At 41.7% G+C, this 16,197-nt stretch overlaps 1 protein-coding gene across 10 annotated transcripts in view; it reads right to left on the bottom strand.

Annotated features, from left to right (window-relative positions):
• The window catches only part of LOC110521081 (myelin transcription factor 1-like protein), a 152,856-nt gene extending 138,062 nt beyond the window's left edge, over window positions 1-14,794 (bottom strand). For 8 of the 10 annotated variants that reach the window (XM_036976122.1, XM_036976127.1, XM_036976124.1 and 5 more), the window contains exon 1: window positions 13,874-14,144. The gene's annotated coding sequence lies outside the window, so the exon portion shown is untranslated. Of the gene's footprint in view, window positions 1-13,873; window positions 14,154-14,330 lie in introns of those variants that run through there. The other 2 variants (XM_036976123.1, XM_036976130.1) reach the window with 2 other exon arrangements.
• Between the last annotated feature and the right edge of the window lie 1,403 nt (window positions 14,795-16,197).

Below are 16,197 nucleotides of genomic sequence, written 5' to 3'. Positions count from 1 at the left end.
ATAGATAATAGACAGTAACAGCAGTATACTGTAGGTAGGGGTGAAGTGACTAGGTAACAGGATAGATAATAGACAGTAACAGCAGTATACTTTAGGTAGGGGTAAAGTGACTAGGTAACAGGATAGATAGAAAGTAACAGCAGTATACTGTAGGTACGGGTAAAGTGACTAGCTAACAGGATAGATAGACTATAACAACAGTATACTGTAGATAGGGGTAAAGTGACTAGACAAGAGGATAGATCATAGACAGTAACATCAGTATGCTGTAGGTAGGGGTAAAGTGACTAGCTAACAGGATAGATAGACAGTAACAGCAGTATACTGTAGGTAGGGGTAAAGTGACTAGGTAACAGGATAGACAGACAGTAACAGCAGTATACTGTAGGTAGGGGTGAAGTGACTAGGTAACAGGATAGATAGACATTAACAGCAGTATACTGTAGGTAGGGGTGAAGTGACTAGGTAACATGATAGATAATAGACAGTAGCAGCAGTATACTGTAGGTAGGGGTAAAGTGACTAGACAACAGGATAGATAATAGACAGTAACAGCAGTATACTGTAGGTTGAGGTAAAGTGACTAGGTAACAGGATAGATAGACAGTAACAGCAGTATACTGTAGGTAGGGGTGAAGTGACTAGGTAACAGGATAGATAATAGACACTAACAGCAGTATACTGTAGGTAGGGGTAAAGTGACTAGGTAACAGGATAGATAGACAGTAACAGCAGTATGCTGTAGGTAGGGGTAAAGTGACTAGGTAACAGGATAGATAATAGACACTAACAGCAGTATACTGTAGGTAGGGGTAAAGTGACTAGGTAACAGGATAGATAATAGACAGTAACAGCAATATACTGTAGGTAGGGGTAACGTGACTAGGTAACAGGAGAGATAATAGACAGTAACAGCAGTATACTGTAGGTAGGGGTAAAGTGACTAGGTAACAGGATAGATAATAGACAGTAACAGCAATATACTGTAGGTAGGGGTAAAGTGACTAGGTAACAGGATAGATAATAGACAGTAACAGCAGTATACTGTAGGTAGGTGTAAAGTGACTAGGTAACAGGATAGACAGACAGTAACAGCAGTATACTGCAGGTAGGGGTAAAGTGACTAGGTAACAGAATAGATAATAGACAGTAACAGCAGTATACTGTAGGTAGGGGTAAAGTGACTAGGTAACAGGATAGATAATAGACAGTAACAGCAATATACTGTAGGTAGGGGTAACGTGACTAGGTAACAGGAGAGATAATAGACAGTAACAGCAGTATACTGTAGGTAGGGGTAAAGTGACTAGGTAACAGGATAGATAATAGACAGTAACAGCAATATACTGTAGGTAGGGGTAAAGTGACTAGGTAACAGGATAGATAATAGACAGTAACAGCAGTATACTGTAGGTAGGGGTAAAGTGACTAGGTAACAGGATAGACAGACAGTAACAGCAGTATACTGTAGGTAGGGGTAAAGTGACTAGGTAACAGAATAGATAATAGACGGTAACAAAAGTATACTGTAGGTAGGGGTAACGTGACTAGGTAACAGGATAGATAATAGACAGTAACAGCAGTATACTGTAGGTAGGGGTAAAGTGACTAGGTAACAGGATAGATAATAGACAGTAACAGCAGTATACTGTAGGTAGGGGTAACGTGACTAGGTAACAGGATAGATAGACAGTAACAGCAGTATACTGTAGGTAGGGGTAAAGTGACTAGGTAACAGGATAGATAGACAGTAACAGCAGTATGCTGTAGGTAAGGGTAAAGTGACTAGACAACAGGATAGATAGACAGTAACAGCAGTATGCTGTAGGTAGGGGTAAAGTGACTAGGTAACAGGATAGATAGACAGTAACAGCAGTATGCTGTAGGTAGGGGTAAAGTGACTAGGTAACAGGATAGACAGACAGTAACAGCAGTATGCTGTAGGTAGGGGTAAAGTGACTAGGTAACAGGATAGATAATAGACACTAACAGCAGTATACTTTAGGTAGGGGTAAAGTGACTAGGTAACAGGATAGATAATAGACGGTAGAAGCAGTGTACTGTAGGTAGGGGTAAAGTGACTAGGTAACAGGATAGATAGACAGTAACAGCAGTATACTGTAGGTAGGGGTAAAGTGACTAGGTAACAGGATAGATAATAGACAGTAACAGCAGTATACTGTAGGTAGGGGTAAAGTGACTAGGTAACAGGATAGATAATAGACGGTAGAAGCAGTGTACTGTAGGTAGGGGTAACGTGACTAGACAACAGGATAGATAATAGACGGTAGCAGCAGTATACTGTAGGTAGGGGTAACGTGACTAGGTAACAGGATAGATAGACAGTAACAGCAGTATACTGTTGGTAGGGGTAAAGTGACTAGTTAACAGGATAGATAGACAGTAACAGCAGTATACTGTAGGTAGGGGTAATGTGACTAGGTAACATAATAGATTATAGAGACTAACAGCAGTATACTGTAGGTAGGGGTAACGTGACTAGGTAACAGGATAGATAATAGACAGTAGCAGCAGTATACTGTAGGTAGGGGTAACATGACTAGGTATCGGGATAGATAGACAGTACCACCAGTATACTGTAGGTAGGGGTAAAGTTACTAGGTAACAGGATGGATAGACAGTAACAGCAGTATACTGTAGGTAGGAGTAAAGTGACTAGGTAACAGGATAGATAGACAGTAACAGCACTATACTGTAGGTAGGGGTAAAGTGACTAGGTAACAGGATAGATAGACAGTAACAGCAGTATGCTGTAGGTAGGGGTAAAGTGACTAGACAACAGGATAGATAGACAGTAACAGCAGTATGCTGTAGGTAGGGGTGAAGTGACTAGGTAACAGGATAGATAATAGACACTAACAGCAGTATGCTGTAGGTAGGGGTGAAGTGACTAGGTAACAGGATAGATAATAGACACTAACAGCAGTATACTGTAGGTAGGGGTAAAGTGACTAGGTAACAGGATAGATAGACAGTAACAGCAGTATGCTGTAGGTAGGGGTAAAGTGACTAGGTAACAGGATAGATAATAGACACTAACAGCAGTATACTGTAGGTAGGGGTAAAGTGACTAGGTAACAGGATAGATAACAGACGGTAGCAGCAGTATACTGTAGGTAGGGGTAACGTGACTAGGTAACAGGATTGATAGACAGTAACAGCAGTATACTGTTGGTAGGGGTAAAGTGACTAGGTAACAGGATAGATAGACAGTAACAGCAGTATACTGTTGGTAGGGGTAAAGTGACTAGTTAACAGGATAGATAGACAGTAACAGCAGTATACTGTAGGTAGGGGTAATGTGACTAGGTAACATAATAGATTATAGAGACTAACAGCAGTATACTGTAGGTAGGGGTAACGTGACTAGGTAACAGGATAGATAATAGACAGTAGCAGCAGTATACTGTAGGTAGGGGTAACGTGACTAGACAACAGGATAGATAGACAGTAACAGCAGTAGGGGTAAAGTGACTAGGTAACAGGATAGATAATAGACAGTAGCAGCAGTATACTGTAGGTAGGGGTGAAGTGACATGGTAACAAGATAGATAGACAGTAACAGCAGTATACTGTAGGTAGGGGTGAAGTGACATGGTAACAAGATAGATAGACAGTAACAGCAGTATACTGTAGGTAGGGGTAAAGTGACTAGGTAACAGGATAGATAATAGACAGTAACAGCAGTATACTGTAGGTAGGGGTAAAGTAACTAGGTAACAGGATAGATAATAGACAGTAACAGCAGTATGCTGTAGGTAGGGGTAAAGTGACTAGGTAACAGGATAGATAGACAGTAACAGCAGTATGCTGTAGGTAGGGGTAAAGTGACTAGGTAACAGGATAGATAATAGACACTAACAGCAGTATACTGTAGGTAGGGGTAACGTGACTAGGTAACAGGATAGATAATAGACACTAACAGCAGTATACTGTAGGTAGGGGTAAAGTGACTAGGTAACAGGATAGATAGACAGTAACAGCAGTATGCTGTAGGTAGGGGTAAAGTGACTAGACAACAGGATAGATAGACAGTAACAGCAGTATGCTGTAGGTAGGGGTAAAGTGACTAGGTAACAGGATAGATAAACAGTAACATCAGTATGCTGTAGATAGGGGTAAAGTGACTAGGTAACAGGATACATAATATACACTAACAGCAGTATACTGTAGGTAGGGGTAAAGTGACTAGGTAACAGGATAGATAATAGACGGTAGAAGCAGTGTACTGTAGGTAGGGGTAAAGTGACTAGACAACAGGATAGATAATAGACGGTAGCAGCAGTATACTGTAGGTAGGGGTAACGTGACTAGGTAACAGGATAGATAGACAGTAACAGCAGTATACTGTTGTTAGGGGTAAAGTGACTAGGTAACAGGATAGATAGACAGTAACAGCAGTATACTGTTGGTAGGGGTAAAGTGACTAGTTAACAGGATAGATAGACAGTAACAGCAGTATACTGTAGGTAGGGGTAACGTGACTAGGTATCGGGATAGATAGACAGTACCACCAGTATACTGTAGGTAGGGGTAACGTGACTAGGTAACAGGATAGATAATAGACAGTAGCATCAGTGTACTGTAGGTAGGGGTAACGTGACTAGGTATCGGGATAGATAGACAGTACCACCAGTATACTGTAGGTAGGGGTAAAGTTACTAGGTAACAGGATGGATAGACAGTAACAGCAGTATACTGTAGGTAGGAGTAAAGTGACTAGGTAACAGGATAGATAGACAGTAACAGCAGTATACTGTAGGTAGGGGTAAAGTGACTAGGTAACTGGATAGATATACAGTAACAGCAGTATGCTGTAGGTAGGGGTAAAGTGACTAGACAACAGGATAGATAGACAGTAACAGCAGTATGCTGTAGGTAGGGGTAAAGTGACTAGGTAACATTATAGATAGACAGTAACAGAAGTATGCTGTAGGTAGGGGTAAAGTGACAAGGTAACAGGATAGATAATAGACACTAACAGCAGTATACTGTAGGTAGGGGTAAAGTGAGAAGGTAACAGGATAGATAATTGACAGTAACAGCAGTATACTGTAGGTAGGGGTAAAGTGACTAGGTAACAGGATAGATAATAGACAGTAACAGCAGTATACTGTAGGTAGGGGTAAAGTGAGAAGGTAACAGGATAGATAATTGACAGTAACAGCAGTATACTGTAGGTAGGGGTAAAGTGACTAGGTAACAGGATAGATAATAGACGGTAGCAGCAGTATACTGTAGGTAGGGGTAACGTGACTAGGTAACAGGATAGATAGACAGTAACAGCAGTATACTGTTGGTAGGAGTAAAGTGACTAGGTAACAGGATAGATAGACAGTAACAGCAGTATACTGTTGGTAGGGGTAAAGTGACTAGTTAACAGGATAGATAGACAGTAACAGCAGTATACTGTAGGTAGGGGTAATGTGACTAGGTAACATAATAGATTATAGAGACTAACAGCAGTATACTGTAGGTAGGGGTAACGTGACTAGGTAACAGGATAGATAATAGACAGTAGCAGCAGTATACTGTAGGTAGGGGTAACGTGACTAGGTAACAGGATAGATAATAGACAGTAGCAGCAGTATACTGTAGGTAGGGGTAACGTGACTAGACAACAGGATAGATAGACAGTAACAGCAGTATACTGTAGGTAGTGGTAAAGTGACTAGACAACAGGATAGATAAACAGTAACAGCAGTAGGGGTAAAGTGACTAGGTAACAGGATAGATAATAGACAGTAACAGCAGTATACTGTAGGTAGGGGTAAAGTGACTAGGTAACAGGATAGATAGACAGTAACAGCAGTATACTGTTGGTAGGAGTAAAGTGACTAGGTAACAGGATAGATAGACAGTAACAGCAGTATACTGTTGGTAGGGGTAAAGTGACTAGTTAACAGGATAGATAGACGGTAGCAGCAGTATACTGTAGGTAGGGGTAACGTGACTAGGTAACAGGATAGATAGACAGTAACAGCAGTATACTGTTGGTAGGAGTAAAGTGACTAGGTAACAGGATAGATAGACAGTAACAGCAGTATACTGTTGGTAGGGGTAAAGTGACTAGTTAACAGGATAGATAGACAGTAACAGCAGTATACTGTAGGTAGGGGTAACGTGACTAGGTAACAGGATAGATAATAGACAGTAACAGCAGTATACTGTAGGTAGGGGTAAAGTGACTAGGTAAAGGGATAGATAGACTGTAACAGCAGTATATTGTAGGTAGGGTTAAAGTGACTAGGTAACAGGATAGATAATAGAGAGTAGCAGCAGTATACTGTAGGTAGGGGTAACGTGACTAGATAACAGGATAGATAGACAGTAACAGCAGTATGCTGTAGGTAGGGGTAAAGTGACTAGACAACAGGATAGATAGACAGTAACAGCAGTATACTGTAGGTAGGGGTAAAGTGACTAGACAACAGGATAGATAAACAGTAACAGCAGTAGGGGTAAAGTGACTAGGTAACAGGATAGACAATAGACACTAACAGCAGTATACTGTAGGTAGGGGTAAAGTAACTAGGTAACAGGATAGATAATAGACAGTAACAGCAGTTTACTGTAGGTAGGGGTAAAGTGACTAGACAACAGGATAGATAATAGACAGTAACAGCAGTATACTGTAGGTAGGGGTAAAGTGACTAGGTAACAGGATAGATAATAGACAGTAACAGCAGTATACTGTAGGTAGAGGTAAAGTGACTAGGTAACAGGATAGATAATAGACAGTAACAGCAGTATACAGTAGGTAGGGGTAAAGTGACTAGGTAACAGGATAGATAATAGACAGTAACAGCAGTATACTGTAGGTAGGGGTAAAGTGACTAGACAACAGGATAGATAATAGACAGTAGCAGCAGTATACTGTAGGTAGGGGTAAAGTGACTAGACAACAGGATAGATAGACAGTAACAGCAGTATACTGTAGGTAGGGGTGAAGTGACTAGACAACAGGATAGATAGACAGGAGCAGCAGTATACTGTAGGTAGGGGTAAAGTGACTAGGTAACAGGATAGGTAGACAGTAACAGCAGTATACTGTAGGTAGGGGTAAAGTGACTAGGTAACAGGATAGGTAGACAGTAACAGCAGTATACTGTAGGTAGGGGTAAAGTGAGAAGGTAACAGGATAGATAATTGACAGTAACAGCAGTATACTGTAGGTAGGGGTGAAGTGACTAGACAACAGGATATATAAACAGTAACAGCAGTAGGTGTAAAGTGACTAGGTAACAGGATAGATAATAGACAGTAACAGCAGTATACTGTAGGTAGGGGTAAAGTAACTAGGTAACAGGATAGATAATAGACAGTAACAGCAGTATACTGTAGGTAGGGGTGAAGTGACTAGACAACAGGATATATAAACAGTAACAGCAGTAGGTGTAAAGTGACTAGGTAACAGGATAGATAATAGACAGTAACAGCAGTATACTGTAGGTAGGGGTAAAGTAACTAGGTAACAGGATAGATAATAGACAGTAACAGCAGTATGCTGTAGTTAGGGGTAAAGTGACCAGGTAACATGATAGAAAATAGACAGTAACAGCAGTATACTGTAGGTAGGGGTAATGTGACTAGGTAACAGAATAGATAATAGACAGTAACAGCAGTATACTGTAGGTAGGGGTAAAGTGACTAGGTAAAGGGATAGATAGACAGTAACAGCAGTATGCTGTAGGTAGGGGTAAAGTGACTAGGTAACAGGATAGATAGACAGTAACAGCAGTATGCTGTAGGTAGGGGTAACGTGACTAGACAACAGGATAGATAAACAGTAACATCAGTATGCTGTAGGTAGGGGTAAAGTGACTAGGTAACAGGATAGATAATAGACAGTAACAGCAGTATACTATAGGTAGGGGTAAAGTGACTAGACAACAGGATAGATAGACAGTAACAGCAGTATACTGTAGGTAGGGGTGAAGTGACTAGACAACAGAATAGATAAACAGTAACAGCAGTATACTGTAGGTAGGGGTAAAGTGACTAGGTAACAGGATAGATAATAGACACTAACAGCAGTATACTGTAGGTAGGGGTAAAGTGACTAGGTAACAGGATAGATAATAGACAGTAACAGCAGTATACTGTAGGTAGGGGTAAAGTGACTAGGTAACAGGATAGATAATAGACAGTAGCAGCAGTATACTGTAGGTAGGGGTAAAGTAACTAGGTAACAGGATAGATAATAGACAGTAACAGCATTATGCTGTAGGTAGGGGTAAAGTGACTAGGTAACAGAATAGATAATAGACAGTAACAGCAGTATACTGTAGGTAGGGGTAAAGTGACTAGGTAACAGGATAGATAGACAGTAACAGCAGTATACTGTAGGTAGGGGTAAAGTGACTAGGTAACAGGATAGATAATAGACAGTAACAGCAGTATACTGTAGGTAGGGGTAAAGTGACTAGGTAACAGGATAGATAATAGACAGTAACAGCAGTATACTGTAGGTAGGGGTAAAGTAACTAGGTAACAGGATAGATAATAGACAGTAACAGCAGTATGCTGTAGGTAGGGGTAAAGTGACTAGGTAATATGATAGAAAATAGACAGTAACAGCAGTATACTGTAGGTAGGGGTAATGTGACTAGGTAACAGAATAGATAATAGAGAGTAACAGTAGTATACTGTAGGTAGGGGTAACGTGACTAGGTAACAGGATAGATAATAGACAGTAACAGCAGTATACTGTAGGTAGGGGTGAAGTGACTAGGTAACAGGATAGATAATAGAGAGTGGCAGCAGTATACTGTAGGTAGGGGTAACGTGAATAGACAACAGGATAGATAGACAGTAACAGCAGTATACTGTAGGTAGGGGTAAAGTGACTAGACAACAGGATAGATAGACAGTAACAGCAGTATACTGTAGGTAGGGGTGAAGTGACTAGACAACAGGATACATAAACAGTAACAGCAGTAGGGGTAAAGTGACTAGACAACAGGATAGATAATAGACAGTAACAGCAGTATACTGTAGGTAGAGGTAAAGTGACTAGGTAACAGGATAGATAATAGACAGTAACAGCAGTATACTGTAGGTAGGGGTAAAGTGACTAGGTAACATGATAGATAATAAACAGTAGCAGAAGTATACTGTAGGTAGGGGTAAAGTGACTAGACAAGAGGATAGACAATAGACAGTAACAGCAGTATACTGTAGGTAGGGGTAAAGTGACTAGACAAGAGGATAGACAATAGACAGTAACAGCAGTATACTGTAGGTAGGGGTGAAGTGACTAGACAACAGGATAGATAATAGACAGTAACAGCAGTATACTGTAGGTAGGGGTAAAGTGACTAGACAAGAGGATAGACAATAGACAGTAACAGCAGTATACTGTAGGTAGGGGTGAAGTGACTAGACAACAGGATAGATAGACAGTAACAGCAGTATACTGTAGGTAGGGGTAAAGTGACTAGACAACAGGATAGATAGACATTAACAGCAGTATACTGTAGGTAGGGGTGAAGTGACTAGACAACAGGATAGATAAACAGTAACAGCAGTATACTGTAGGTAGGGGTGAAGTGACTAGACAACAGGATAGATAATAGACAGTAGCAGCAGTATACTGTAGGTAGGGGTAAAGTGACTAGACAACAGGATAGATAGACAGTAACAGCAGTATACTGTAGGTAGGGGTGAAGTGACTAGACAACAGGATAGATAGACAGTAACGGCAGTATACTGCAGTTAGGGGTAAAGTGACTGGCTAACTGGATAGATAATAGACATTAACAGCAGTATACTGTAGGTAGGGAGGGGTAAAGTGACTAGGTAACAGGAGAGATAATAGACAGTAACAGCAGTATACTGTAGGTAGGGGTAAAGTGACTAGGTATCGGGATAGATAGAAAGTAACCACAGTATACTGTAGGTAGGGGTAAAGTGACTAGGTAACAGGATAGATAGACAGTAACAGCAGTATACTGTAGGTAGGGGTAAATTGACTAGGTAACAGGATAGATAGACAGTAACAGCAGTATACTGTAGGTAGGGGTAAAGTGACTAGGTAACAGAATAGATAATAGACAGTAACAGCAGTATACTGTAGGTAGGGGTAAAGTGACTAGGTAACAGGATAGATAATAGACAGTAACAGCAGTATACTGTAGGTAGGGGTAAAGTGACTAGGTAACAGGATATATAATAGACAGTAACAGCAGTATACTGTAGGTAGGGGTAAAGTGACTAGGTAACAGGATAGATAATAGACAGTAACAACAGTATACTGTAGGTAGGGGAAAAGTGACTAGACAACAGGATAGATAGACAGTAACAGCAGTATACTGTAGGTAGGGGTAAAGTGACTAGGTAACAGGATAGATAGACAGTAACAGCAGTATACTGTAGGTAGGGGTAAAGTGACTAGGTAACAGGATAGATAATAGACAGTAACAACAGTATACTGTAGGTAGGGGTAAAGTGACTAGACAACAGGATAGATAATAGACAGTAACAGCAGTATACTGTAGGTAGGGGTAAAGTGACTAGGTAACAGGATAGATAGACAGTAACAGCAGTATACTGTAGGTAGGGGTAAGTGACTAGGTAACAGGATAGATAATAGACAGTAGCAGCAGTCTACTGTAGGCAGGGGTAAAGTAACTAGGTAACAGGATAGATAATAGACAGTAACAGCAGTATACTGTAGGTAGGGGTAAAGTGACTAGGTAACAGGATAGATAATAGACAGTAACAGCAGTATACTGTAGATAGGGGTAAAGTGACTAGGTAACAGGATAGATAATAGACAGTAACAGCAGTATGCTGTAGGTAGGGGTAAAGTGACTAGACAACAGGATAGATAATAGACAGTAACAGCAGTATACTGTAGGTAGGGGCAAAGTGACTAGGTAACAGGATAGATAGACAGTAACAGCAGTATACTGTAGGTAGGGGTAAAGTGACTCGACAAGAGGATAGATAATAGACAGTAGCAGCAGCAGTGGTGAGTGTGTGAGAGTGTGTGTGTTGTATCAGTATGCATGCAGGATGCCTATGTGTTCCATGTGTGCTGTTGTAAAAGACCCTCAGCAAGACCTTAACATGTCCCCTGTTGGTACCATGAATACTCTGTGCCTCTTGATTGTCTCAGTGTAAAATGTAACCCGGTGTTTGTTTATTCAGCATGCAACCTGGGAGATTCGCAGATTCCTGATGGCTTGGTCAAGTTCATGATCAATATTACTGGATGTACACACTATGGTTCCCATATGAAGTTATTATTGGATAGGAGCAGGACCTTGTCTGTCTCAGGCATGACAGCCTTGTTACTTCTGTTCAGCCCCTGTCTTTATTGCTGATTCAACGCTCCCATTAGAAACAGACAGAATTAGATAAGAGGTACCATGTTCATTCACTAGAAGGACATACCATGTTCAACCACAACAACCCTCGGAGAAGCAGAGAGAGAAGGACAGGCCAAAACCATGGACTCATTCCGTACGAAAGGTAAATTGGTCTCTTCCAATTGGTCTCTTCCATTCTATTGATGTGGTTCTCAAAAGTGGTTTTCAAGGACTGCAGTTTTTTTTAAAGTGTGGCTGTGTCTTTCAAATTGTTTTATCAATCTATTTATATAAATCAGCATCATCGTCATCGTCAGGGTTGGGGAGTAACTGATTGTAATCTGATTACATTATTTTGTTACTGTAATCAGTTAAGTTACCAGCACAAATATTTGAATCATATTACAGATACTACAGATAATTACTTCTTGGATTACTTTTAAATTCAGAAAGGATGTTTGCATCATCACCACCACCAGCATCAACAGCAACAGCCACAGCAGCAGGAGATTGAACAATGCCTCAAGCCTTTATGAAGTCTAATTCACAAGTATATTTTAAAGTATCTTCTCTATGCTGGATTCATTCAAGTGTGTGTGTGTGTGTGTGTGTGTGTGTGTGTGTGTGTGTGTGTGTGTGTGTGTGTGTGTGTGTGTATGTTTGTCTGCTAAATGACTAAAATGTCAATGTAAATGTGTGTGATCAGGCCTCAATAATCAGTATGTGTTTGTCTCTCTCTGTGTGTGTGTGTGTGTGTGTGTGTGTGCATGCGCGCGTGCGTGTGTGTGTGCGCATGTTTGTGTGAGCAGACAGCCCAACAGAAGCCTGTCTGGCTAATAGCATGACATGATTTGTCTGTCTGTCTGTCTGTCTGTCTGTCTGTCTGTCTGTCCAATATGAGAAGCTCAAGCTATGGTTCTCCTCCTATACCAACCCCAGCAGATCCCATAGGTTCACAAACTATGATTGAGGAGTTAAGCCCCCATCCACATCTGTCCAGGAAGACAGGGCAGGCAGACAGACATTTGTCAGGCAGATGTAAAAGCCATGTTAATACTGTTAATTAATACAATGAATACAAATTCTGAGAATACATGAAGAAATATAATATAATGTGGAATAAATCTGCCTCATCCTCAACCATCAATTCTAACTTCCCATCGTTTAACCGCCCATGCAGAAACACTAATTCCATTGCTGAGATTTGTTTTGAAAACAGACATATAGTACACAGCATTACATTTCAGCGTAGGTCTGAATATCAAGAAAATGTTTTCTGTATTAAACATAGTCCTTATTTAACATAGATGGTGGTTGCCTCTGAGTACTCCCCCGACTCCCTGCATTACGAGGATATTTTTGATCCCTTTTTTAATGCAACTATATTGTAGAAGTTCATTGAGCACGTCTCGGTCGGCTGAAACGGGGACGATCCACAGGTCAAGAGATCTCAGAAGCCACCCCATAAGTTCCAATCATAAATTCATAAGTGGCATATTAACATGCTACACACGACGTGTACGGGATACCATAGCAACTGACAGACCATTCAAGTCAAACCTGTGACCATATGATTCACTGTATTGTCAAACCATCAAAGATGTATATGTTTTTTTCTGGTCTGCTCAATACTACACTAACCTTAGTTCAAGTATGTATATTTTTGCCCACGCTCAAGAAAGAATGGCCAACTTAAATGCATTGCTACTTCCAATGTGTGGTCACTCCTCCGTCCTGGATTAACATAGGAGGATATTTTGATTAGAATTAAAATCAAACTGACATTTATTTCAGATAGTATTAGCATAATACATTATGTAAACAGCTGTCTTTTTGAATCCTATTTTGTGTTTCTATCAAACACAGGCATCTCTCTTTTACCAAAGAGTGTATGTCAGTTTTGCTGTTTTAGTCTTGCATTTAACAAACAGTAGCTTTCAAAACACATTAAATTTGACAATTCATGTGTTTGTCGTCACTGGTGGATAGACATAGTTGTGTATTACAATATGTGAGGCTTCCAGTATAAGTATCAGTGTTGCTCATACTAGTAGTGTCCATCATTGTGGGACCCTTCAAAGCAGCGTTCAGATAAACTTTAGTGGTAGCATCATACCTCAAGCTCTAACAAACACACTGATATAGGCACAGTGTTTCCATGGAGATCCAATGTATCATACTTGTAAAAGTAGAAACTGCTTCCTAAACATGCCAAAAATATATAAGCCTTATGGACTACGTCCATCTCCCCTAACTCACAGCAAGTGGCATTTTTGTCATTAGAGAAAAGTAGCGCCATGCCAAAATCCCTTCGGAGTTTGCAAGAAAGGCATTTCACAGTACTTGTGCATGTGACGTTAAAAGTTGAAACTTGAGATGTTGTCAACATTATGTGCTGGAATGTTCCCCACAGCCCTAGTCTCACTATTCAAAGTTAAGTAGCCATTCACTACTTTCAGAAGAGAGAAAGAATCCAAACTGACATGACACAACCACAATATAGAACAGGAGCAAGCAAAGTGTAGAAAGAAACCTACTGAGATGGCGACGGTAAAGCTCTCTCTTAGCTTCCTCTCTTCCAGTTGTCTGAAAGTCAGTCTGCAACCGGTCTCCTTCTCCCTCTCCCTCTTCCTCTCCCTCTCTCTTCCTTTCTTCACTCTCTTTCTCTCGCCTCCCTCCCTCTTCCTCTCCCTCTCTCTTCCTCTGCTTCTCTCCTTCCTTTCTTTCACTATTTCTTTGTCACTGTCGTCAGAGTCAGGGTGTTCTGCTCATTCCTGTAGCACTTAAGACATGGAGGGAGAGAATGGAAGAAGAGGGGAGCAGCAGCCACTTTAGAGAAGGGAGGGAGGGAGGGGCGCGATGGAGACACATACAGACAGGGAAGAGGGAGGGAGGGGGGAACAGGCAGCGTCTGTGAGGGAGGGAGCGAGAGAGAGAGAGCTCCTGTTCGAACGTAGCACTGCAGCAGAACACAACCCAGAGAGGAAGACTTACCCTCTCGCCGTACCCCAACCACCGTCGGCTCTCCAGACAACCATGGCAGACCCCCAGAGGAACCAACGACGACGACTGCTGCCCTCAGACAGACAGACAGAGAGAGAGAGAGAGAGAGAGAGAGAGAGAAAGAGAGAGAGAGAGAGGGGAAGAAAGACAGAGATGAACCAAGCCAAGCCCACTGCCAAGCCTAGATTATCTGCCTCTCCGAGCCAGCCAACAACACGCCTTCTGTAATCCTATTCCCCTCCTCACTGTCTCTGTCTACACCTCCCTGTCTCTCACTCCGTCTCTCTCACGTCTCTGTCATGTATAAATTCAGAGCAGTAGACTGTGTGCGGTAGACTGTGTGCGGTAGACAGTGTGCGGTAGACAGTGTGCGGCGCAGGCGGCGGGCGGTAGCTCGGCTCTCTCCCCACAGAGAGGTTGTGTAGTCTCTGGAGCGGAGCGTGTGCAGCTGTGTGTGTAGTAGAGAGAGATGTGCCAGGCTAGCTAGTGCCTGTGTTTGATGTTGTATTTGGGAATCCACTAGCTAGTTCACATGGGCACACGATGGAAAATATAAGTCAACACCCAGGACTGTTGTGTATGCGAGGACTGTCATTATACATTGGGTGTTCATGCATCATATTTCAATTCCCTCTGTTAGTAGTGTTGAAATATAGATTTTGGTTGCTAATTAGTAGTACAGGATTATTGCTACTTAAATGGTAATCCGCAGTTGACACAAGTGTTTTCCTTGCCACTGTTTTGGTAAAAAGCTGAGGGATGGGGCTGGAGAAATGTAAGCGCTCTCAAATATATAGACAGAGCTATGGAATGCAAGGACTGACCATGTTTGTTTACATTTACTTTGCTTACAAACATTGGAGTAAAACAAGCTTCTATGTTGGCTTCTGATGGGGCACGACAGTTGAACTAAGATCAACAGGCATTTGTAAGTTATATTCTTCAATAACCAATGAGTATACATTTCATTAATTTAATAGGTCCAAAAATGGATGTACCAACTGCGGATTGCCCCTTTAAGGAAATATAGCTCCATCAGCTCCACAGTGTAGGCTACAGCTGTGAACTCTAGACAGCTCCTGGTGCTGAAATAGTGTACAGCTCCTGGTGCTGAAACTAGTGGACATCTCCTTGTGTTGAAACTAGAAGACAGCTCCTGGTGTTGAAACTAGTGGACAGCTCCTGGTGCTGAAAGTAGTGGATAGCTCCTGGTGCTGAAACTAGTGGACAGCTCCTGGTGCTGAAACTAGTGGACAGCTCCTGGTGTTGAAACTAGTGGACAGCTCCTGGTGCTGAAACTAGTGGACAGCTCCTGATGTTGAAACTAGATGACAGCTCCTGGTGTTCAAACTAGTGGACAGCTCCTGGTGTTGAGACTAGTGGATATCTCCTGGTGTTGAAACTAGTGGACAGCTCCTGGTGTTGAAACTAGTGGACAGCTCCTGGTGTTGAGACTACTGGACAGCTCCTGGTGTTGAGACTAGTGGACAGCTCCTGGTGTTGAGACTAGTGGGCAGCTCCTGGTGTTGAAACTAGGGGACAGTTCCTGGTGTTGAGACTAGTGGACAGCTCCTGGTGTTGAAACTAGTGGAGAGCTCCCAGCTCCCCTGTTCCACTCTACTGACAGACCCTGGTGCTGAACCACTGAACCAACCAATCATGTCAACAGAGCAGAGCACTGAAAACGACCATTAAATCTCAGCACTCTCAAGGGAGCGAGACAACAGCAGCTAGACTACAGGGTTGTGTTCCCTTAGAGCAGGGTTTGAGCTGAGGTGGTCAGTATACAGTAGAATAGTGAGAATCTGGGATTTGCGTTGGTTGTGTCTAATGGCAGCTGTCAGAGAAATGCCATTCT

The sequence above is a fragment of the Oncorhynchus mykiss genome, chromosome 4 (assembly GCF_013265735.2).
Source record: "Oncorhynchus mykiss isolate Arlee chromosome 4, USDA_OmykA_1.1, whole genome shotgun sequence".
Taxonomy (NCBI): Eukaryota; Metazoa; Chordata; class Actinopteri; order Salmoniformes; family Salmonidae; genus Oncorhynchus; species Oncorhynchus mykiss.
Note: the sequence above shows the minus strand (reverse complement) of the source record. Positions and strands in the feature narration are given on the sequence as shown.